The sequence below is a fragment of the Pyxicephalus adspersus genome, chromosome 1 (assembly GCF_032062135.1).
Source record: "Pyxicephalus adspersus chromosome 1, UCB_Pads_2.0, whole genome shotgun sequence".
In the NCBI taxonomy this organism is placed as follows: domain Eukaryota; kingdom Metazoa; phylum Chordata; class Amphibia; order Anura; family Pyxicephalidae; genus Pyxicephalus; species Pyxicephalus adspersus.
The window spans coordinates 126,902,821-126,928,523 of record NC_092858.1 but is presented as its reverse complement, the minus strand read 5'-3'; the positions used below and the strand labels follow the sequence as shown (position 1 = coordinate 126,928,523).

Genomic DNA, 25,703 nt, shown 5'->3' with positions numbered 1-25,703 from the left:
ATCCAAAAAACATGCAATGAGGTTAATTGGCTTTCCCCCAAAAATTGACCCTAAACTACATTATTGACACATGACCTTAGATTGTGAGCTCCTCTGAGGGACAGCTAGTGACACGACTAGGACTTTGTACAGTGCTGCATAATATGATGGTGCTATATAAATACTGTGTGATATTAATAATACAGTGAACACAAATATAAACCCCAACAAGGAAGTGTTGTTATTTGCTGTCTTTTGGTCTGTCAAATAAACTATTGAAAGCATATTGTGAATCTATTATGAATGCTGCAGCCAGACTTATCCATCCCTACCACCACGCCTCTTCTGCTGCATCTATTTGTAGTTCTCTTTATTGGCTTCCATTTCACCTTGGAATTGCTTCAAGCTCCTGTGCTTTGGCTTCAAATCCCCCCACAGTTCTTGGCCCACTTACCTTTCTGATCTCATAGAAAAATACTCCCCCAGCTGCTCTCTTTGCTCCTCCAATGACCTACTAATGACTTCCTCACTCATAACCTCATCACACACACCGCTCTAAGACTTTTCTAGAGCTGGCCTGACTCTCTGGAATGGTCTTCCTCATCCTATTCAGCTTGCTCTTACTTTCTGCTCCCTTAAAAGAGCACTAAAAACCCTACCTGTTTTCCTATGTCTTTTAAAACCCTCACTACTTCCCACCATTCCATATCCCCCTTCCTATTGTGTGTAAATTTCCCCACCTCCTAGATTGTAAGCTCTTCAGGGCAGGGTCCTCTCCTCCTGTGTCACTGTCTGTATCTGTTTGTCATTTGCAACCCCTATTTAATGTACAGCACTATGTAATAAATTGGCACTATATAAATCCTGTTTTATAATAATTAATAATAATATTGTTATATCTGTTAAATAAGTGCAAAGATTTTTACTAATTATGACAAAAAACTAGTCATGTGTCCTATAATGTTATTTCAAGCTGTATTATCAGCACAAAAATGTTAGCATTGCATAACACAACCTGTCTCTGTTATAGAGAACAGAAAGGAGGGAGGAGTTCTGTAGTCCTAAAGCATTTCCTGTCCCAGGGTGACAATACTACCTCTTCACAGATAACAGTTCAGTAAGCAAACACCCTATGACTACCATGTAAAAAAAAAAGTAAATAGATTTAGAAAACAAAATCAATTCAGCAGCCCAAATTTAAATGCTGATAAGCTGCAAAGTATTTTTTTTAGATACGCTGAGCAGAGGATAAAGATAACAGCCTGGATATAGAAGTTTTGCAAAGATGACAATTCAATTATAAAGGTATTTTTATTGAGAATTAAATAGTTGAAATCAGCACCAATTTTATCCAGTACTAATGCAAAGTAACTTTGAAAATGTTACAAAGAAAAGGTATTCATGGCACTACAGACACATTTTGCAGCAGCAGCAGCTTCCCAGGGACTGTAGCTGAATAGCAGCCACGATCCAATAGGCTACTCATCTCAGACAAAAACATATTGTAACCCTATGAATACAGACATTCTTCAAAAAAACAATTTTTCCAACCTTTTGTTCATCTTCTTGATGTCCTGTAGCCTCCAAACAGAGTTCATCTGCAGCCGGCATTGCTCTTCTGTATAAACAGAAAAAAGCATGTTATTAAAGACTGAAATCCTAAAGATATGTTTCCTGCAGTGTTGTATTCATGTTTTATCACGGATAAATTCATTAATTACCTACCATCTACGGCGGAAATGCCACAAAACACCCAACCTTTTAGGTGGTACTGGTGCAGATTCATAACACAACCACTGCCTCCACTAACCTGCACACTTGAATTCCCCTCTGGGGATTTGGGACTGTCCCTATATCAGTGCAAATCGAATAATGTGTCAGTGGGAAAACCTGCCATGTGTGCTGGAATTTCTGTTTAGGAAAGTTCTCACATTAAATACAAATATCTGATAATAGATATCATGAACACACTTTTATTTCAGCATGCTTGTGACTCATCCAGTGCCCCTGTGGCTTCTGTGGTGTTCTGCGTAAAAAGAAATCGAAAAAAAAACTTCCTTTAAAGGAAAACTCCAGTTTTTTTAGAAATAATTTATAACAAACAGAATAGCCACAGGAACAGTTTTTTTTTTTCATTTATTTAGGGTATATAGTCGTATTAGCAAGTATCTGATGACTGCTTTTTCTTCCAGTTCTACTACATTTCCTAAAAAATACCTGAGGAGCCTGACAGTTACCCTCTCTTCCGCTTTCATTCTGAGCAAGCTAATCGTGCTGCCGTGGCTAGTTTGCATGTCTGTGCTCGCTGCCAGAAGCCACGGGATGCTGTGCCAATGCACAGCATGCCAATACTTCTGTAGCCAGCTTTGCTTTCAAACCCCCCACTGCCCAGGTTTATTGATAGTGGCTCCTATAAGGAGCATTGCTCTTAACACAACAGGGATGTCAATGTAGTGTGGAATGCAAAATAGGAAGACATGTCAAGCCACAAACCACCTTCTATCAATACAACCCTGCCCCCTGCACTGCGGACATGATATGTCTCTTCTGTAATATTACATTTACCTGCCTGTTTGCAGTCTTTAGTAGAATGTATTATTGGCATACTTTGGTGCTAGAATAAATTAACTCCTGTGCACATGTACAGGAGTTATGTCATCCTGGTCTATCTAATCAAGATGGCTAAACATCCCGAAACCGGAAAAGGATCAGGTGAAGATAAACACTCTGCCAGAGTAGTGGAGTTTACTTCCGTTTACTAACAGGTAGGCTTTTTATAACAGAAGAGACACTATATGTCAAAATGTTTCTCTTTGTCAGGGTTCTTTTTTTTATATATTTTTTTTACACCTTTTGTATGCTGATCAATACTTACAAAGCTCAGCGAGGATACCCTGCACAAATTTGTGCTGCAAAGAAGTAACACCCGTGCTTTTTCTGGAGGCAAGGCAAGCATGCCCTAATATGCAAATATGCACTCCAAGGCAAAAGCTCAACAGGCAGGCCCAACATTCCTATGAGCTTAGTTCCACTTCTTTGCTGTTCGATTTCAATTTTTTCCATATTTTGATGAGAGAACAGATAGGCAGAACAAATCCCTCCAAGGTAAGGGGAATATTGTCACAACAGATGTCCCCAGAAAATATAATCCCACCTCACAAGTGTAACATTTTAGATTCCTCATTAGCTGCTGTCCCAATGACAATGGTTACTTGAACAAATGGTGAATCTACGCAACATGATATAAGTAGAAAAAAAAACACAAACAACAAACAAAACATGACAGGGCTTTAAACCCTTTTGTATACAGAAAAGATTGAAGTTTGGGATAGAGAAAAATATTCCTCTTATGATTGGTCAGCTTCTGAATTTTCTGCAGATATACTTTAAATTTGATTGTTTTCTTGGACTGGAAATTGGATTGCAAATGGAAAACTGCGTGTTAGTACCAGACCTAGAACTTTCCCAGAGTTGACTTAAAGCGTACCTATATCAGAATTTTCACTTTACATAAAAGGGTAGAGAACCTTTTTATGTAAGGTAAAAATTCTGTGTTTTTTGTTTTTTTTTTAAGGGGCAACACCCTTTTTTTAAAATAGAAAAAAGGGTGCAGCACCGCCCCCTAATTCTCGGCTATCTAGGCAGTCAAGAATGAATGGGACGGCAAAGTGAGCATGCGCAGTGAGATTGGCAATTTTTTTTTTTCATCCTACGTCACCCGATCTCGCGCCTGGGTCGGGTGACGTAGGATGAAGAACATGAAAGAGAAGACGAAGATGGCAGTGCCCGGAGTGCCAGCTCCAGGACAGATGCCAAGACACCGCGGGAGCCGTTGCCGAACGCCCCCGGAGTGATCAGACTTCCCTGCGGGATTAAAGGTGTGTTTTTGTTTTTTTTTGTTTTTGAGTATAGTTCCTCTTTAAGACATGGAAAGGATTGTTAGTAATCAGCAAAGACATTTATTCTGCCAAATACAGCATATTTATAATCATATATGCTAATTAAGCCAGAGCTGCCTATAGATTTTAGAGGCATTCATGCTCTATATATAAAGATGGGCTCACTAATGTAGCTGTTGTCACCAAGCCTCTGCTTATTATTATTATTATTATTATTATTATTATTAATAAACAGGATTTAAATAACGCCAACATGTTACGCAGCGCCGTACATTAAATAGGCGTTGCAAATGACAGACTAATACAGACAGTGACACAGGAGGAGGAGAGGACCCTGCCCAGAAGAGCTTACAATCTAGGAGGTGGGGGAAGTAACACACAATAAAAGGAGGGGCAGTATTGAAGAGGGCGGGTCATTAAAAATGAAAATTCCAAAAACCAGATTGGACACCACGGACACTTTCTTTTTCAGTATACGAACCATAATGACCTTGACAGCTACATTATCTTGTCTTTGTAGAATTCTACAATACAGCGCATGATTTTGCTCTCAAGTACCTGTTGTACTTTTTTATCTATAAAAAAGCACTGATCTCTATTGAAAGTATTTATGAAGGAAGTAAGTACAAAGTACAATAATTCTATATGAAAAAGCAAGTAGCCCTCAACAGCCATTGAAAATACATCTTTTCTCCTATTTGTCTACTGTAAACTCATAATCTAACACACCTAGAATGACCTGGTAACAAAAAGGCCATGAAAATGCTTGTGCCTAATAATACAATTTTTATGAAGTTATATAAATTGGTAATTTAAGCTTCATTTCAGATATGCAATAAATACAAAATGCAGGTGTTCAGCTGGACAGTTGCTTCTAATGAAAGGCCGTCACAACGGCAGGACTAATTAACACATTGGATAGCAGTGTTTTTGTAGGTTATTCATTAATATTTTCTAGATAATTAAAGCACAAAAAGGAAGAAAAAAATAGGATGTACTGCACTGATGGTAATGTGCAGAGTACTGTCAGCTGCTTAATGAAACAATTTAACGTAAACAAGTATTTCACTGTAAAACTCACGGAACTGTAATTAGACCTTCAATGAATACCCAACCAGTCATGATTTTTACTTCTAAATATTTGTCTAGAGAGTTTGAACAGTACTTCTGAAGAGTAATCTGACTTTTAAAAGTGATTCATCTCCTGTATTCATCATTACTGAGATTCAGAAAATGATTAACCTATTCTACCAATCCAAAAAGCGAGGATGGAAGAAATACAAATTACAAGCTTTCATTTATATGAACCATGAACGAAAATAATGTAATGGATTAAAGTCTTTGTAAGGCCAAAAGTTTTGTTGTTATTGGTGAATGGAATATTGCAGGGGTTTTCATTGCTGTCTGTGTCCTTGCTGTAGAAATTTGCCCTCTCTATTGGTCCTAATGATCACTGTCACCAGGACAGAAGGGAATAGGAAAAACTTCTAATGGGGAACCATTTTTGGGTGACAAAAGTGGAAATATCCTTTTGCTTTACAGAGATCTCCTCCTACATTCTGCTGTTGCTGGAAAAGTAAGGGAAGGAGAATCTCCCTAAGAAGATAAAGAAGCAAAAAAGGGAAAAGGAAAGCACAGCGGAAGCTACTAAATTGTCTCTGGGCGGGAGGAGGTTGACAAAAATCTCTTTTAACACATTCAGTCATTTTCATTTCATTCTCATTACCAGACCTAATAAACATGAGAAAAGGAGCCTAGAGCCCCACCTGCTGCCTGAAAATTGGTAGTTATGAAATGTTCACATACATCGTAATTCTTATTATTTTAGCCCTGAACATAATGAATAAATAGAAGTTATTGAATACAGAACTTTGCTAACATGGTTTACAGATTTGTAATGACTGGGGACACCGCTATCAGAAGTCAGGCAGTAAAATATGCGTCCTCTCTAACAAATACAGTGAAATGGACAATGAGTATAAAGGAGAGGCTAATGAACAGAAGATTGCTGTTGAGAAAAGCCGAAAGAAATCTGCACGTGTTCTGTGACACTTCCATTCTTTCACTGATTGTAATAGCATGTTAGACATCCTCATAATCCAAATATACAGTCTCTTCACCAGCAAAATCTTTTTTTAATGAGACATAAGAAAAAATATCACCAACCAATATTTCAGGATCTTTCAGGGATACTTTGCTTTGAAAAGGGTCCCTAAGCATTGTTTGTGGTATTTTTTCCAGATGTCTCAATATAGAAAATATTGCTTAATGCAATACAAGATGGGCTGATGAAGCTTCTTTGTACATTTGTACACAAATTTGCATGGTGCTTATTTCAATAAAAGTGCTTTGCTTGTTTTTTATGTGAGAATTAAGCAACATTCGCAATAAAGGGCAGGGGCAGGAGTAGTGACAACTGAATAATCTAGAGTTGGATGTGAATGTTGTTGTTCGAAAGTAGCATGTGGATTATGTGGATTGGAGATGAGAATACGGATTGTCTGCTATAGTGCGGTACTAATAAAAAGTGGCCAAATGTACTAATCAAGAGTAATGTACTTATAACAAGCGTACAGCGAGATGTTATGTCTATTTAAGTTAATATGTTCTTAAAATGGGTTGTCTCAAGATTCTAATGTTCATATTCATTCATTGCTGGGACCCATTCTATAAAATAAACATATGTTCCTTCACTGCTAAAATCTATAATATTAAGAAATACCATTAGCAAGTTTGCCTGTCATTCCATCAGGTCACAGTAACACCTTATTTTCAGACAGCAGGGCAAATAATATAAAATACCCTTTGAGAGAAGAAATACATTTGTCTTTAACTCTAGAGGTTTAGATATGTGATGACTTCAACCCCTCCATTAACTTCAGGAACCCACAAATATTTGGATACTGTTGTGCAATAACACCATTCATGGTAATGATAAGCTACCTATAGCGATTGTCTATTTTTCATTGTTAGATTGTTATTTTACAAACTTGATATTATTAAAAAAAAAAGATTCTAAGGTGGTAGCAGAAATGTAATGTTTCTGCTGTTAAAAGTGACCTAATACAAATCAAAACTGTGCCCTCCTTATAAATTTGAGCTTAAATTTTTATAGTTCTTTTATATGATAAGTTTTTTAATATTCCAATGAAAAAAAAAGAAATTGAATGTGTCACATGTTGATAAATGATTTCAATCAGTGCTGTTACATCTATCATTTCAAATCGCAAATATCAGTTTCAGAATAAAAAAAAGTGACAAATACCAAGCTGATGGCAGTCAATTGCAACAAAATAGGACTTAAATATTAAAAAATATTTATTTATACAAGAAACCTTTTTAGTTTGGAGAGATTTGCAATTAAACATTTCCTATATAACCAGAACTCCTCCTTTACATAATACAGAGCCGTGTGCCCTCCTGAATTTCAAGGGGAGGTGAAATTCCAGAGCCACCTCTATGATAATCAGTGTATCTGAATAGCTGGAACTCAGACTACCAAGCACTGTACACAATAGAAGAATGAGGTTATGTAAAAGGGGCTGTGAGAAGCCAGAAAACATTCATAACACAATAGGACTGATTTACTATGTGATTAGAATGTAGACTTCTACACCAGTCATCCAATCAAATGCAAGGAGAATTCCTATTTTTTATTGATTCAGCAGGATTGGGTCTCAAGTGAAGACAAGTTCACTGTTAAGTCAGCTTTCTACTCCTTTAGGAAATCAATAACAAAGTGACAGATGCAATCTAAGGATTTGCAGTGCCAAATCAAATTGTCTCTTAATGCCATTAATGTAGATGTAATGCAAAACGGAATGACATTATGTTTTGTAAAGCACTCTGTAACATAAACAATTAGCATTTTTGTAATGGAACACTTTTTGAATTATTTCTTCTATCTCCCTCCTGCTCATTCTGATGCAGCCAATTCCTGTCTACATGCACATATAGGGCATTTCTTACAGCAGGTATACTGACAGTGACAACACTGTTTGTTTTAATGAACAGAGCTGAGAATCTTCACACAATAAAATATGTAAATATTCACTTTAATTATTCAATCACAGGAAAAGCCCATTCTTTTTTACTTTAAATACCCAAATGAAATAGTAGATAAATTATTTGCTCATTACATGATTAGATCATTTCAAATTATTACTGGAACAACTGTGAAAAGATTCTCAACTCCTTTACACTTGCATGCTTGAAAGATGTGTATAATTGGCCACTTGAAGTCGGACAGGGTCAGTGCAATGTCACTACAGAACAGATTGACCTGAACAAGGTAATTTATAAAAGGAGCACCATATATCATTTTATTGAAAGCTGCATACTTACAAATACTTGACCCAATAATGTAAAATAATATTTGACTCATATACCATCTCATTGTTGCTGCTAATATAAACAAATATAATTATATGCATATGATTTAAAGGGCAACAATTAATTTCCAGTGAAAGTCCCCATGTTATAAATTTGCCCCTAAATGTAATACTAAGTCAAGAACATCAATATCTGAGTCATGCACATAGAATCATGTTTTCAGATAAATAGCTTTATTTTAATGACCTAGCCTTACAGGATCTTAAAGCCAATACTTGTTTAATATAAACATGATGGAGAAAAAAAATGCAGTTTGTGTTTGGCTTTTAAATCACTCATCATGAAGGACATTGGTACAAGTTACTAATGAGCATGGAAATGGCTATATATTCACCAATGTAATCAACACACATTTACAGCAAATGTCCGCTAATGTATAGAAGGTGGTTGTGCTTTTTTATAGATCACTGTGAAACCTGAGAGAAAATAATTAAATACAACTCATACCCCTTGAATTTATTTTAAAGAGACAGTCCACTCAAGTGATTTTGTATATAGATCTAGCTGCAGGCTGAGCTCACCCCTGGATGCTAATAAATCTTACATTTTCCCCAGTGACATCACTCAGATTTGTGTCTGTCCAAACTAAATTTGTATGTGTTGTTTCAAATTATTTTGTTTAATTTTCAATATTAAAAAATAAATGTAAAAATGTGGGGCCCCTTGTATGGTGTGTGAACCCAGAAACTCAAGAGTAAGATAAAACCCTGAGGGGGGCTTTATTTACCATCATCTATCAAAAACTGGAACTATTTTGGGTAGAATGACTCTTTATTATTTGATGATTAAAATGAGGAATGCTTACTGTCAAGTTTTAAATTAGGTGCCACAATCTCAAATTTTAGGTGTACATGCACCAAACAAAAAAAATACTTCAAAAGAAAGCAAAATCATAATTTTTTTTTTTAATTTTTTAATAAATTAATTTCCCACCTACACATTTTTAACTATGTTTTGAAATTAATTGTATAATATCTCCATTTTAAAAATATAAACTTATTTAGTGCTGAATTAGTCTACAAATATTTAATTGTTGCCTTCAGCAGAAAATGTGTGTTTGTTCAAGGGAAGTCATTAGGAGTGACCCAGGGCTTGATCCGCTTGATGCAGATGTTAAATATGAGATAATCGGTAATATTTCATTTTTTCCTGATTAAAAATATATTTTGTTTCTCATTTGCAACCCCTATTTATTGTAGAGGGTTGCATAATATGTTGATGCTAATTGACATATATAACAAAGACATGTGTCCTTCTATTGTGTGCAGTATATTGCAGCAGTTCCATGTTATATAAAAGAAGACATGTATAAAACATAAAAAAATTACATTAAAAAAAGTAACTAACAAGGGTAAGTTTGGGGTTTCCAGAGAGAATCAGGATGTAATGTTTTCATACTAATAAGTCATCAGTAGAAGTTAAGTATCAGAAGAAACATGTTCACGTACAAGTCTAATATACAACTTTTTGTCGGAAAAAATGTGAGTCATAAAGCAGAAAAAAATATTTTTGTACTCATATAGAGAGAGACGGTGGAGCATAACTGAAATGATTTACTCAAGACTTTATGACAAATGATTTTACCTTAAATTGTGCCACAGCAAACAAGTCTATCAGCAAGCCTAAATGGCAAGATGTATTCGTTGTCACTTGATGCGCAGATAAATAAAATACATAAACTGATTTCATAACATTGACAAAGACTTTTTCCACAGATGTAAAAAATTACTTACATTTTCATTGCTGACAAAATGATTGGAGATAGAGTGGCACTTGTTATGCTGGAAAAAGAAGTCAGGCGGTTTTTCATTGTTACTAGGTTCGAGAAGCATTACTATGGCAACACGTCTCCATGAAAAAAAGAGATGCACAATACATCGTTAAATTGCTTTTAAAAACACTTAAAGGCAAAATAAAGGTCAGTGACTAATAATTAAAGCAGCAGCTTATGGTAGATGGTGCTTTGGGTTCAAATTATTCTTGGATCAGCATGAATATCAGATGTTTCAATTTAGAAAAAAAAACTAGCAATAATAATTATGGTCAGTACGGCCATTCAAATAACAACGTGTCATGTTATGCAGAAAGATCTCTTTGATGATTACAGAGACGCTGTTTTCTCAGTATCAGACAGATTTACTCAGATCCAGCGTTCTCTCCTAATTGCTCATCCTGCACCAAACTGTGCCACAGCAGACTCATGAAAAAACCCAGAAAAGTTCCGAAATGCACAAAGATAAAGAAGTATTTGATGTTTTATTGTAACAATGTCACACAAAGATTAAATCAGCTTGATTTTGTTTTTTCAAGTGAATACAAAGGTGTGCTTTGACCATGTGCAAACATAGGAACTGCAAGATGAACCATATATACCAGACATGTCCCCTTCTGTCTGCACATTGACCTGCGGTACCTATAAAAACGCCACAGCAGAGAGTAAATCGGGTTCAGGATTCCTGAGGTTGGACATGCAATCTCAGACTAACAATGTTTGAATTAATGGAGGAAGGCAAACTGCTGATGTATCTACAATTATATGATTCATGCCACTGGTAGCTGACAACATTTTTACCTGTGATCCTGTATACAGAGTTTTGATCCATTTAAAAAAAAAGAAACTCCCCTGCCCAAAGGATAACATTATGATTGACCAGACACATTGACAGACTAGTAACCCCACATCCTCAATACCAACCTATACTGTAAATTACATGCCCCATCGTCCCTCAAAAAGGAGAATTGGGTTTTACATGCAGTTTTCTTTTCTAGGCCAGGTAAGCTGCTGCCCAATAACCTAGTAGAGACCCCAAAGATGTTCACTGACAAGAGAAGGAAGGTTGGGCATTATCACCAGAAGCACCTAGCTGGTGTTCTTAGAGGAATTGGATCCTTCTCCTACACCCTCTTTTAGAAGCAACCACTTGAAATTAAATGGCTCATAGAATGGTGTTGCACAGCAATAAATTGGAAATAAAGTCACGCTGAAAAATTGGTGAAAGTTTGTAGCCAGGGGTACCCAGCAATCCTGGCTTCCCTTGCAGGTGGACAAATGTAGTCCTGCACCCCTGCCCATGGGTTACATCACCCTGCGATGCAGCGCAGATAGGTGAGTATTGTGGGTTTAGTTTTGCTTCAAGCCAGTAGGATTACACCTTTAAATACCCCTTCATTATACCTTTACATATTTACACACATATTTGTGCACCCACAATGCAGACTTGTTATAGCATACATCCTGCGGATTTACTAACAGATTTACCAGGGTATAGACTCCAGAGTTCGAATGTAAACCAACTAAGTGCTTATGTACCTAATATTAAAATATAATTTTCATGAATGTTTTTTTAGGGTATGTGACAGTTTACAGCAAAGTTATACGCACGTTAAATTCAGGAACAAATCACATGATGTGTGCACTGATATTACTAAAGTATATTACTATAGTCTTCAACTTTTCTACAGTGTGCAGATGTGTATAGGTGTGTGAATGTACAGACCACAGCAAATGTGCCTACACAATATCATATGCTGATGCTTGCAAATGGAAATTCCAATGGTAACTATAAATACATGTATATTCTGAGTCTTTTGGTGAATTTCATTATTGCATGTATATTTCATACCTCAGCAAGCAGATGTGCTCCTTAGCACATCTTCCACTAGAAATGAAAATCTTAACACTTTAATGCACCTTATCAGAATATAATGCAGATATGGAACATTATTTGGATGTTTTATGCACACTGCTAACTGGGACAACACTGCATGCATTAAACATAAGTGTACACTTTAGCAGATCAGTAACGGGATTGTGATGAGAGGGTGTGCATACATCTGTTTGCTCATGCAAACCTGAATTGTAAGCTTACCAATTATCTTCACAGTTATTTCCTTCTGCTGTTGTGTATTGCCTTCTGGTAAACCAGACCCGGTGTTTGCAAATCAGCCTGATTCTGGTTGGATGTTGGAATTGGCTGGTTCATTATTGGAACAACTCTAATTGCTTATTTGTTGACTTTGGAATACCAATCAAGCCCTTTTTCTTATTATATCTGAATAATGCAATGAACCTCTGTCAAAATATATTTTTGTCAGCTTCACCAATTTTTCAAAGTGGGTGACTGTTGCCATCCTAGATTCAGTATGGTTGTGATAATTTGATATTACCGGTAGTAGTGTACTGTGAGGGTTTTAACCCAGCCAGCATTCCTGCTGCACAAGTGACGGAAAAACCCTACATTTCAAATTGTTTAATGCTTTAATTTGCACAGGACTAGACACTAGTTCTACTGCCCCTCGTGTGACAGCACTTGGATATGACAGGTGGTCAGTACATTGGACTAAAGCAATTTTGGGAGATACCTGGTACAAATCATGTGGAAGATTGGGAAGCAGGGAGAGTTGGCAAGTACTAAACAACTGCTGCTGATGATCATTGTTCATAAAAATAGCCCTCATGTGTGCTTAAGATAAGTGATGCAAAGAAGAAAAACACCAGGGATCTGGAAGTATGCTCACATTGCAGACCTGCGTGCATGTGTGGGGAAGTCCAGATACATTGCCATCATAACCCCTACCCTTATTGATATACTGAAGTACAATTTGTACAGTTTGCTATGCACATAGAAGACCAAATAATGCTGCTTTTATGTCTGTTTCCAAAGTAACAGGATGTATTATTATCTTTATATGGGTATTTATCATTGACATGGTTTATTTCTACTTGGTATGCACATTTAATGCTACCTAAAAAACATTTGAAAAAAATTAAAGCCGCTGTGCTTCCAAACTCCAAAAAGTATATTCCATAGCAAATTGCACAATTACACAATATTTCCGAATATATACACATTTTAGTTTATGCATACTTGCCCATGTGCAGTACTGGCATATAATTCATTTTGTGTGTCTTTGATTTGCTTGTTTGTGCATGATCAGTGTACCAGTATACACGTAATTTGTCTTAGCTAGATCATAAGGAAACAGACATTAAATCTTTTGTGATTAGATGAAAAGACAGTAGACAGTAAAAGATGAAAAAACGAGAGTTGTATACACAGCGCCATTCTGTTCTATGGAGAGGGATGGAGGATGATTGAGTGGAACCCCACTGAGCTCTCCTCCATGGGAGTGAATACAGTTGTTCCCGATATCTCATTCATCAATCTGCTGTGGCAGATTGATGAACTATATTAGGGGACAGCTGTACACATGTCAGATCTCGGTGACTATCATCTGACGTGTGTATGTAGCTCGTCTATCCAGACATCCTAATATATTGGTTTAGACTGGTACCAATTGGCCTCAGGCAGAGATCCTAAGTATTAGTATTAGCATTTTATAGGCTGACACACATTTTTTCTAATGCAACTTTAAGTAAGCACAACAGGTTATGTTTACAGTATTTTCCCCAATGGGAAATATCATAGAACCTAAAACATTTCTATGTCAGAATTTGCGTTCCGTGTTAGCAATGCACACACAAAGATATAGAATTCTGTTCACTTTTTGATATTAATGTACACATTTTTAGTGTTTTTGTATTTTTTTTTCAGTTTTAAATCAAGCTGGATTAGATTAAAACTCTTTTTTACTGCTTTTAGTAGGCTTCATTATAAAAAGTCTGTTCATGTCTTGTGAAACCTTGTAAGCAAGACAGGAAATGGGTGGACATCTCCTAAACAAGCCCAGGCATCAGTAAAAAATCCTTCCTCACTCTATTCAAAACTAAGAAAAAAGTTTTGGTTGGACATAAACTTTTATGCTTTTGGTCTTGTAAACTTAAATTGGAGGTGAGTGGAGGGTAGAAAACCCTTTTAGGCTAGGTCTACACAGACGTTTTTAAAACGTTCCTACTGCGTTGATATGCAGATATACGCTTTTATTAGCGATTTAAAGCTTGCATTTAAAAAGCTGGAAAACATGTATGCGACGTTTTTACAGCGTTTACGTTTCAAGTGCTTATAAATGCGGGAAAACGCCCTCTTAAAATCAATAGGAGTTTATCCGCGTTTTTAGACCTTTTCCAGCGTTAACCCCGTGTTTTAATTTTGTAAGCGTTGCAAGCAACATTATAGATAACACTCATAAACGTGCCTCAAGGAAACGTCCTAGTGTAGATGAGCCTATTGGAATGCATGGGAATTTCCAACATGGACTTTTAAAGCCTCAGGTTAAACGCTGGGGAAAATGTCTGTGTAGACTATGCCTAATATAAAGTAAAAATGTGGTTGGTATTTTTTTTCCTTAAATTTCTTTTTAAAAAAAAGGCTAAGCCCCCTCCTTTGGTCTTTAATGTTGTGGCAGTAAAAGCTGAATAGGATTGCAGAGCCTCCTGGGAAACATATGTCACATATCCCAGAAGGCTGCTGGGCGTTTCAGTTACTGAAATGCGCAGTGAGATTTTTTTTTACAAATACATAAACCAATCTCACGCCTGCTCAATGCAAGATCAGGAGATGTAGGGGGAAGCAGCGAAGAAAGGTGGCTCCTGACCATTCCTTAGTGCTCGGACTAAGGAAGAAACCTGGACAACGCAGGACCGCATTGGAGGGATGAAGGGATGTGCGGAAATAAAGGTGTGTTTTTTTTTTTTACTTTAGTTCCACTTTAAGACATCTGCTACTTAAGCTCCAGCAATATGAATACTAGAGTATAGCCTTCTATGGATGCAGTGACTGCATCTAATGGATCCAACCCAGAACTGACTGGCTTTTCTCCTACCGTGTTTCCCCGAAAATAAGACACTGTCTTATATTTTTTTGGGCTTCCAAAAACACACTAGGTCTTATTTTCAGGGTAGGTCTTATATACTTTTTTTAATGAAAAAAAACACTTACCATATTCATGTAGAACAATGTACATTTGAGAGTTTTATATGGTGACCCAATTGTAAATTAAACTCTTCATTGATTCATTGCTACCGGTATTGGTTACTGAATTCAGCATTTCTCTTCTTGCACTGTTACTGTATTAAATCAGCCAGCTTGTCCTTACAAACCTAAAATCAGCACAAAATGTGGCTGGGGCAATGATTGCTCCCATTTTTATTTATTTTTTTTATTTTTATACCGTAATTGTGCTGGTTAAAATAAAAAAAAAAACTTACCTTATCAGAAGACGCGAGCCGAGTTCCTGGCTTCTGACAGGCGAAGTGCATGTAATATCACTCCGCCTGTGACAGGAGCCGGAACTACAAGGCAAGCATCGGCTTGTGCGGCTCCGGAGTGTGTACGCCCGCTGTCTCCCGCTCGGTGAGTATTTTTTTTTTCTTTTTCTACTAGGTCTTATTTTCGGGGTAGGTCTTATATTAGGGCAGGTTGGGGGAAAAGTGCTAGGTCTTATTTTCGGGGAAACACGTATTACCCCTCCACTGTATAAAATGACACTTGCAGATGGTCTGTATGTGTCTGAGTAAATACAATGAACTGTTTCATTGCATTAATTTTTTCATCATTTACAGATCATATGTATTTAATGTACAGCTCTGCATAATATGGTGGCACTATATAAATACTGTTTATTATTATATATATTATTTTTATTATTAATATTAATAATAATAATACGTGAAATAGTGAACATATTATTAATTAAACATCCTAAAAGAGTTCTTGTTTTGTTTGTTACTTTTGTTTATTGTCATGTAACATGAAAAAAACATAAAGCATACCTTTGCTTTGACCCTAAACTTTTTGTTTCATTTACTTTAAATTTTGGGTCTATAGATTCCATACAAAATGTAGATATTACATTGTTTTCTTAAGCAAACTGGAAACTAAAAGGCAGGAAAGGTCTGAAGTCTGTGTGGATGGTGCACGGCTCTTGCCAAGCACAGCTACACAATGGGTTTTTGAATTTGAAAAGTTCAGTTCCAGGGGTAATACTTATAATTTAAACTAATCAACATGATTGCTCTGAGAATCTAGCCTTGCTCAATTTTGGTTTTAGCTGGGCTTTCATATACTTCTCATTCTAGAATCACTTGTGTTTTAAAAGGATTTTCTATTTTCGTCTACATATTTATTCACCATTTCCTCTACTTCTCTACAGGTAAAAGCCAAGGGTGCCCAGATCCAAGACTTTTTTTACCACTGCAAATAAGTGTCTCCCACAAGCCCCAAATGAGTGTATATGGACGGTGAGAAGGTTATGGCTAGAGCCTGGTATGACATACATTACAGCCATTCAGACACCTACTTTCTCCTGTCTCCTGAAAGCTGGAGAAAAGCATCAAAGTAAAAAAAAAAGATTGATAACAATCTTATCAATAGGAAAGCACTTAAAACTCCTGTACATCCTGACCTAAATTGGCTTATAAGGTCAAGGGGTGACTTATGGCAGATCTGACTACAACAGCAGAAGAACTGCAGAACTACAATAGGTTGCAGAATCTTAAACAGTGTTATTGCCTATATTTAATAAAATTGGTGGTAGATACTATCCTGAATTTCTGATTGCAAAACATGCCAGTGAGAGCTTGTTTTTGCTTGAGGCATGACTATTCAGTGGTCGGTACTAAGCAGGCACAATTAATAAATCAGCAGGCGGGTAATGCGGTAGGTATTAGTCACCTGTAGTAGGTATCTAAAGTCTATCTAAACCCAAAATCAAAAAGTGCAATTCATCAGTAATTTGGTGTGGTGGTTACGATAGTTTTCTTCTTTCAGTTTTACCTTTTTGCATGGTGTTCCAGGCAAAACAAATGCAAGTTTAATGGTAGTGTTTATATATATATCAGTGGTCCTCAACCCCTGGGCCGCAGACTGGTGCTGGTTCGTGGCTTGTTGGTTGGGGGCCGCAGGTGACGGGGGGCAGTGGGTCTGGCGGCCCTCCTTGCAATGCTCTGCAGCCAGCTCTCCTTGCATGAGAGCTGCTAGGAGTAGCAGAGCAGCTCTGCTGCTTGATAGCACTCCAGCTTTCTTTCGCTGCCCCGCTGTTCTCAGCTGGTGTGCTGGTGGGAGGCGGAGCTGAGTGGTGTAGGCTGTACATGTTCCAAGTCGTGGCAACATTTTGTGCTGTTGCCAGGCACTGCTGTTAGAAAGGTATTTCATTCAACAAAAATCCAGAAAATGTTACTGATTTCTGTCATTTATATCTATTTATTACACACTTTTATTCTAAAAGAAAATTGAAACAATTTTAGAATTCTATATTGAACATATCAGTAGACCACACCTGATAACACAATTCTGATATCAATCACATTATTAATCACCTAAGACATTTAGCAATCTGTGAAAGACTGGTTGCTGCATGTTTTAAGTATTTTCTTTGTAGAAGTCCTGGGTCATAATGCATTGGTACTCTGAGAAAACAATAGGCAGCTTGGAAGTTACATATGTAAAATATACGTCATATATACCGGAATTAGAAAGAGATGGGGGTTTACCTAAATAACCACAACTTCTCACTATTAATGTCAGCTCTACATTTAAATATAGAAATAAATAAATATGCACTGGGGAAGAAAACCTTTCTGCTGAAAGACAACCAAGGGATTTACTTAATGACTAATGGTTGCTTCTGATTGATGCAGCTTCTAAATACCTGCTGACTACCTAAATTAGTGAGCCTCACTTCTTTATTTAAAGTGCACCTATCATGAAAGTAATAGAAAAAGGTTTTATTGCTGGCCTCCCTTTAAAAAGGCCTACTGTTTAACCCGTGTCTGGCTTTAAAGACTTAAGACGATCATGCAGCAAATAAAAGATAGGGGAATGGATGAAAGAAAACAAATGAATATATGGCTTAGACATCACGGTGAAGCAAGCAGTTTTCATGTCAGTAATGACAACCTACATATTCTCCTGACAAAAGATTTCCTTTAAACATATTGGTATTATGTGAAAAGCTGATCAGCATGATCGTGATAACAGCAAAATACATGGCGGGCTTTTTCACTCTTAGTCCCTTCCCACCATGGGCCTGATTTATTAAAGCTCTCCAAGGCTGGAGAGGATACACGTTCATCAGTAAAGCTAGGTGATCCAGTAAACCTAGAATGAATCTGGTCCAGGATTAAAAACAATTGCTAGCAAATAGCAAATGACTTTGAAGAAATCCATTCCAGGTTTGCTGGATCGCCCAATTTCACTGATGAAAGTCTATCTTCAGCCTTGGAGAGCCTTAATAAATCAGGGCACATATCCTGTATAGTTAAACTGTCAATTAAAAACATTTAAACCTACCACCAGAAGTCATCAATAAGCATATAACTATTGCCAGTTCTTTTTGGAACAGAATACTTTGGCAAATGCCAACAAGGGAACCGATGTCAACAACTAAAGTTCTCACAGATAGCATTACTGCACTGCTCCGAACAATAAATCATTAGGGAATCGTGTGATGAAAACAAAATTTTAGGGAAAATTTTTAACCTGTTTTGTGAAACAAACATGTCACACTGAATGATCACACGGTCTATTTTATTGATTCACAAGTTCTTTTATACAGTTAATATTAAGGCAAAGCTCAAAACATTAATCACTGTCCATTTTTACTTCTGGTAAAAAGAAAATTTTAATAGCAATTAAAGAGTATCTATAGCACAGGAGTGTAGATAAGCCCAAGAAATCTCTATTAATTTTTAATCAGTCTTCATCTGAATTATTTTTTAGTTTTGATTAAAATTGTGACAATAGAAATTCTGTCATACTTTTATCTGTGTGCTGGTGCCCTGTAACAGAATGAGTGAAAATCCCCTTAATGGAGTCACAGATAGCAATACAACCTTATCACCTTTAAAACAGCCTATTTATAAGCAATATGGTTTTTAAAAGAACACCCTTATAATCACTGGCACAACTGCCCAGTTGCTCCTATATTGGCAAAATAACCTTCATGATGTCACCAGACCCTGTGTGACAACAGCAAATAGACATTCAGGCATGAACACCAGATCCTGGAATGAGGGGACATGATTCCCGGTACTCAAGATAAAAAAAAGAAAGGGTGCTTTTCAGCTGCTGGGATGAAGAAAGCAGCAACAGGACAGCAGGATAGCATTGAAAGGTAGGAATATGTGGGTCAGAGGGGTGGGTTACTGAGAGTCTCTGTCACTTTACCCTGCACATGCCAAGTCATGAGCCTAATTAACACATGTAATGCATTACACATCCTGGACCTGTCGATTCTCACCTTTATTCCCCACTTCCTATCCAATTGATATAGTAGTGAGGTGCAACATTTCCTATATATATTGATCTTGCTGTGGGTATTTCTGCACAATATTACATTATATATATATATATATATATATATATATATATATATATATATTGCTCAGTGTTCATTGATTGACTGGCACTTATTTAATAAATATGGCATATATTTGCTTCGCAAACAAAACATTAACTTTGCAAACTGTACTGTATGTTTACATTGCAAAGTACATGTTTACATTACAAAATGAAAATTCATGCAAGTTCATTGATAAGGTGAACCTAGGATCATGCAGAAACCCAAATTGGAAGCATGAGATCAGATTTAAATGACTTCTGCCAATAATAACCTTCCAACATTATGTTATGTTTTAATGTACTTTTATTGGTCTTTATATTTAATAGAGCTGTAACTATTGTGTAATTGTTACTTGTTAAGTATCATTTAAAACTTAAAGGACTTAAAAAGTTGGAAACGGAGGGCAGCAAAGACCTTTCATCATTCAAGAAAACAATAGCCCTGATTTAATAAATCTCTCCAAGGCTAGAGAGGATACATTTTCATCAGTAAAGCTTGGTGATCCAGCAAACCTGGAATGGATCTGGTCCAGGATTTAAAACATTTGCTGGCAAAAAGCAAATTACTTTGAAGAAGTTCCAGGTTTGCTGGATCACCCAGCTTCACTAATGAAAGTGTATCTCTCCAGCCTTGGAGAGCTTTATTAAATCAGACCCAATTTGTGAAAGAAAAGTCCCTTCTTTTGTTGACCTCTTGTTTCTGAAGATACCAGATACCTAGGCTTCTCTAAATTTTTGTCCAATGTCTTCAATAGTTTATGTGCACTGACCTGAAGCATGCAAGCAGATTGGGAGTTCTGCTTACACTTTAACTATCTTGAAAGAAAATCAGGAAACTAGCATTATCTGAAGGTCAGCAATGGTAGCCATCACAAGTATCCTTTCAAAAAAATAAAGAACTAAAAGAACCTGGAACAATAATAATCCAAGCACTCTTCATTTCACATTTACTTTTAACTAACAAAGCAGTTGAGTTCACATTAACATGCAGGGATAAGAACATGGTTTGAGAAAAAGTCCAGCATGAATATCTTTTTCTTCACTGACACATTTTCTATTTAGGTCAGTTGAATAGGGTCTTCAGAAGGCAGTACGAATGCATTTGAATTAAGACATGCACGTTTGATCTTATCTAGTGTGAATTTTTAGGCAAGTTACATTTTCGGCATAGTTAACTCCTACCACTAGGGGGATTCATGCACAAAACAGATTGCAATTTAATGGCAAATTGGTCTGATTTTTATAGTGAGTTTGTTCTCACTTTCTCACTTTTTTCATTCACCTATTTTTCATACTTTTGCCCAATCAGTGTTCTTTGTCTCGGATAAATGTGCCCTCTAGTCTAGTACATAGACAATACAGTTCAGGAGATGCAAATGCTATGGAATTCTTTGAGTGCTGCACTTTCATTTTGAAGGGCATTGAAGCACTTGCTTAGGGTTAGACCAGGGACTTCTAAAAGGTTACAGATTTTCTCTGAAATTTACTACTGGGCAGCTGAATGAAACCCACTTTAAGATGTGTCTATGCAGCTCTTGGAAGTCAACTTGCTTTGCTGCAGGTGCTTCTGATGAATCATGTGCCAAAAGGATCACTATGTTATTCTTTATGTGCATTTTTGAACAAGCTGGTAATAGATTTTCTTAGCCAGAATTATCCAGCTGGCCATGGATTTTTTGCCAGATATTATATTATATAAAGCAGATAAGCTAATCATCATCTGAGTCCAAAAATCTCAGCTGATTCTTTATTTTTTCGAGTTTCAAACCTGGCTCTATGTTCAGAGATGCTGTCCACCTTATGATATAGCAGTAATCACTACATGTACTTGTTGTTTACATTTAAACTCATATGATTTCAAGATCACTTTTATTTTATCTGCTTTCTTTTACATTTATACCTTGTTTATACCTTTTATTTTCATTTTTCAATTGTTTATATACAAAGTATATAAAATAAAATAATATAAGTGGCAAAAAAAAAACAATAACACTGTATAAGGCATGAATCCACTAAGAGAGCTAATGCCAAGTTATATCTTTTTTTCTTAATATGCAATACTTAACTTACAAGTAAACCTTTTGTATGTGGCAAGTATTATCCGAGTGCTAGGGGTTACTACAGCGACAAAAAAATCTGATGCTTCTTTTGCCTGCCTGACAGTTAAGGTGTAATTGTCTGGTAATGAATCAGTCACTTCAGTTATTGAGTACTATCAACATACCTTGTGCTTTAAACGGATGAAGGAAGACCTTTAAAATAAGAAAAGTAGATTAACACTCCACCTGCTGACTGAAAAGTAGAATGCAATGATTTAATTTAAATTGTATCAAATATATTTCTCTAACAGATAAAGAAAACATATTTTAAGCATTGTTTTAGGATTATTATATATTCACAGGGTATGTACAAAATATATGCATTTCCTTTAGGAGACTAACCAGGAAAGAAAATAACCAATGTTTCACTTTAGGTCGTCTTTGTGTTACTTGAGGACAAGAGCACATGTTTTTCTTCCTTACCTACTGGCCAACACAGTATAATGCATCACTTAGCCTTGCAATAAAAATCTCAGGTATTTAGAATGAAAGACTGTAACATACATCTGGTTCTGGTTTAAGTCTAAGCAGCTCCAAGGCTCTTATGAGTGAGCGTGGAGGTAGCAAAACAGCTAGGGGTTTTCACTGTTAGGTCCTAATCCCCAAACTAAACCTGACCTCAGTTTTTTAATAAATGGTGCTAAAATAGATTGAATTCATAAATCATTATAATTTAAAAAATTAAATCATTACCAGGCACTTTATATAAGATGTAAACTTTTATAGGCTCAAAGAAAGTCTTGGATGCCAGCGCAACTTTAAATCCTAGCAAGGTACACGTAATCCAACATAATGCAAATGCAAGTATATTATTTAACACATAACACTTAAAGGATAAGTCTGTTCTACACAAGAGCCTACATCTCAGATGGATAAGTGATCTATCTTTTCATAAGCTGTACACCGAGTACTAATAACTAGTGCTTGGTAAAGTATTCCCACTCAGTCTTAAAAAGTTCCACATTAGAATCAGTAGTTGTACATTACATTCAGATTGAAAAAGTAACACTTATGTTTTTATAGCCTTACTTTACCTTTTATGTTTATAATAAAATGTTTTAAAAGACCTAAAATAATAATATTATACAGTATTTATATAGCACTATCATATTAAGCAGTGCTGTACAAAATCCATAGCTGTCCCTCAAAGGGGCTCACAATCCCAACTACAGTTATATGTCATGAATACAGTCTAAGATCAATTTTGGGGGAAGCCAATAAACCTAATTGCATGTTTTTGGAATGTGGGAGGAAACAACACTACACGGAGGAATCCCACGCAAACATGGGGAGAACCTACAAACTCATGCAGATAATGCCCTGGCCGAGATGCGAATCTGGGACCTAGCCCTGAAAAGCCAGAGCACTTACCTCTGAGCCACTGTGCTGCCCTGCTGGGTATAATATAAGCTAATTTCAAATACTTGTTCAATAAATGGGTTGTTTACTTTTTTCCATTTACAATGCATCCCTCTAAATCCTTAGATCCTTTATTAGAAGTCTGGTAAAAGGGGTAAAAGATAAATAATTTTGTAGTCAAATAAAGGCTGCCAATGTGCAGCCTCTCTCAGTACCCCATGACTTGACTCACTATCCAAAGTCAAAATAAAAGGAGCTTTTTAAATAATGTCATTGGAAAAAATCTAGTTTCTAAAAGTAGCAATGGTCTTTTTTGATATTTAAACACTTTGTAAACATCACAATTATTCGTTTTTTTTAATTTCACAATACAATGGTGTAGTGGTTGTTCTGAAACCTGTTTAATTTTCTTTATCTTAGCCCAGAAGGATGACCATTAAACAGAACCCTCCTATTTCCCAAAGTTGCTCAATTAAAGAATATTATATCATAAACTATTACATCAGTAAAATAAAGGAAGGTAAACCATTTTTTTTATTAAAAGGATGGTCAGAAGCTGCAACTGATGTCTCTGGAGGTTAAAAAGTCATCAAAATGTGACTGAGGAGTCACTATGCTTTACATTTGGTGTGACTGCCCTTTTATCTCATCCTACCGGTCTCAAGTCACCCCAGAATTCTCAAATGATTCTGGGCGCAGCCATACTACTTACACCTGCACAGTGTTTATTGCACATTTTTGAAGTCTATTTATGTTCCCGCTATTCCTACATGGCTAAACAAAGTTAATGAGATCAATTTATTAGAAGAGGCCAGGGCTATTTCCACAGATTCAATTAAGAAATTTCACATGTACTGTAATGACATGTACTGTCTGGGTGATAGTTTTATAAGTTGGCACCTATAAAACCCTGATTGTGTAAACAGATTTGATATGTCTTAATATTATATTGCAAAATATTTGTATTTTGTTGGTGTTCAATACCATGAGCTCTTTGTTAAAATCTGGGCATTTCCTCTTCATTTGACTCTTGTAATAACCTCATACTTGACAGTGTGATTGTTTTTGTATTCCTTATTTCCTATTTTTTATCTCACTTACCAATCCTATTGTATGCTTTCAGTATCACTGAGTTATTCTGTTGTTCAACTTTACATATGCTGTATTGCGTTTATAATCTATTCCACAAATAAAGCCATTTCATGTGTGGAAAAAGTCAGCAAAAGGTACCATCATACAGTACAGTTTCACATATGATAGTAAAGCATCTAAATGTGTGTTTTAAAATTCCCAATTCTTTTAGTAGTTACAGTACTTAAGTAGTTACAATACTGTATACAACAGAGAGATTTATTATATATACTATACTTAAAATAAATGCAAAACGCAAAAATGCAAAAATTAGGGATATGTGCTTAGACTGGGTTCATACTAGCAGTATCTTACTGTGGTGTTTACCACCCCCAGGCACCTACTGTCGAACACTAGGCACTTAGGAGAGGTATCATGCTGCGATTGCTGAGCTTTTTCAAGCCCTTTACAGACACCTGTGCAGACATTTGCATGCAGCTGCAAAAACCTAGCTATTTCTTTTTTTCACTTTCTTTCTTGTATTGAAACAATCTGTAAAAACAGCTTGCAAAGGCTTAAAAACACAGCAATGCTGCAACCCTTTACTGCCTGTAGAATAAAGGATAATAAAAAGACTCATTCGGTCCAATGCTTTAGAAGCAGACGCGAGTGGTAAAATAGCCTAAAACCGCTTGCAAAAAACGGTAATCTGAACCCAGAAATAAAGTGAAAAGACATTTACTTTAGATTTTTTTGTTTCCATATACACTTGGAGCCGCTAAGGCCCAAATACTGGCTTCCTAGATTGTTAGCTCCTCGGGGCAGGGTCCTCTCCTCTGCATATGTCTGTCATTTGCAACCCCTATTTAACCTCCCTAGAGGTAACCCCGAGTGTGACTCGGGATAGAAAACAGTTGCTAAAAGCGGTAACCCCGAGTCACACTCGGAGTAGGTAATCCTATGGGAGGTAATAGTAAATAGAGCCTTACCTGATCCGCCGGCATCCCGCGTCGTCCATCGCCGTGATCTCCGTCTTCTTCTCTCTTCTTCCGGCCGGCTTCTGCACTCGATGAGTCACCGGGGAGTTCCCGGTGAAGTCGGTGCGTGTGTACGTTGCCGGCGGGGCGGGAAATTCAAAATCCATTTGTATTGCTATCAATACAAAATAACTGTATTGAATGCAATACATTGGATTTATATGTGTAAAAGCAGTACATTGTTTTCAAGAACATTTATTTTACAGTATATATATTAGTATGAGTATAATATGTATTTAAAAAAAAAATAATATATTTTTTTTAAATATATAGATTTTTTAATTTATTCAATTTATTATTTTTACATGATTTTGTGTTTCAAACTTTATTATACTCATACTATTGTATTATACTGTAAAATAAATTTTCATGAAAAACAATGTACAGCTTTTAGATAAAACCGGAAAGAAATGAACTGCTAGGGAGGTTAATGTACAGCGCTGCATAATATGTTGGCGCTACATAAATCCTATTTAATAATATTACCCTGAACACAACTAGAGGCAGGCAGGGCTCAAACAGTTCTCAGAAGTACATTTTACTTGGTGTAATAGAGATATTTCCAGACAAAGCAAAACACATATATTATTAGGCTTTGAAACAAGCAGCAATTCCTTGCTGCATACT

The 25,703-nt window shown here is 36.3% G+C and overlaps 1 long non-coding RNA gene across 1 annotated transcript in view; it reads right to left on the bottom strand.

Moving 5' to 3' along the window:
* Positions 1–1,287: 1,287 nt before the first annotated feature.
* LOC140322565 (uncharacterized) overlaps positions 1,288–25,703 on the bottom strand; it is a 52,023-nt gene continuing 27,607 nt past the window's right edge. Inside the window, exon 2 of the long non-coding RNA XR_011919208.1 lies at positions 1,288–1,597. This is a non-coding gene — a long non-coding RNA (uncharacterized lncRNA). The remainder of the gene's footprint in view (positions 1,598–25,703) is intronic.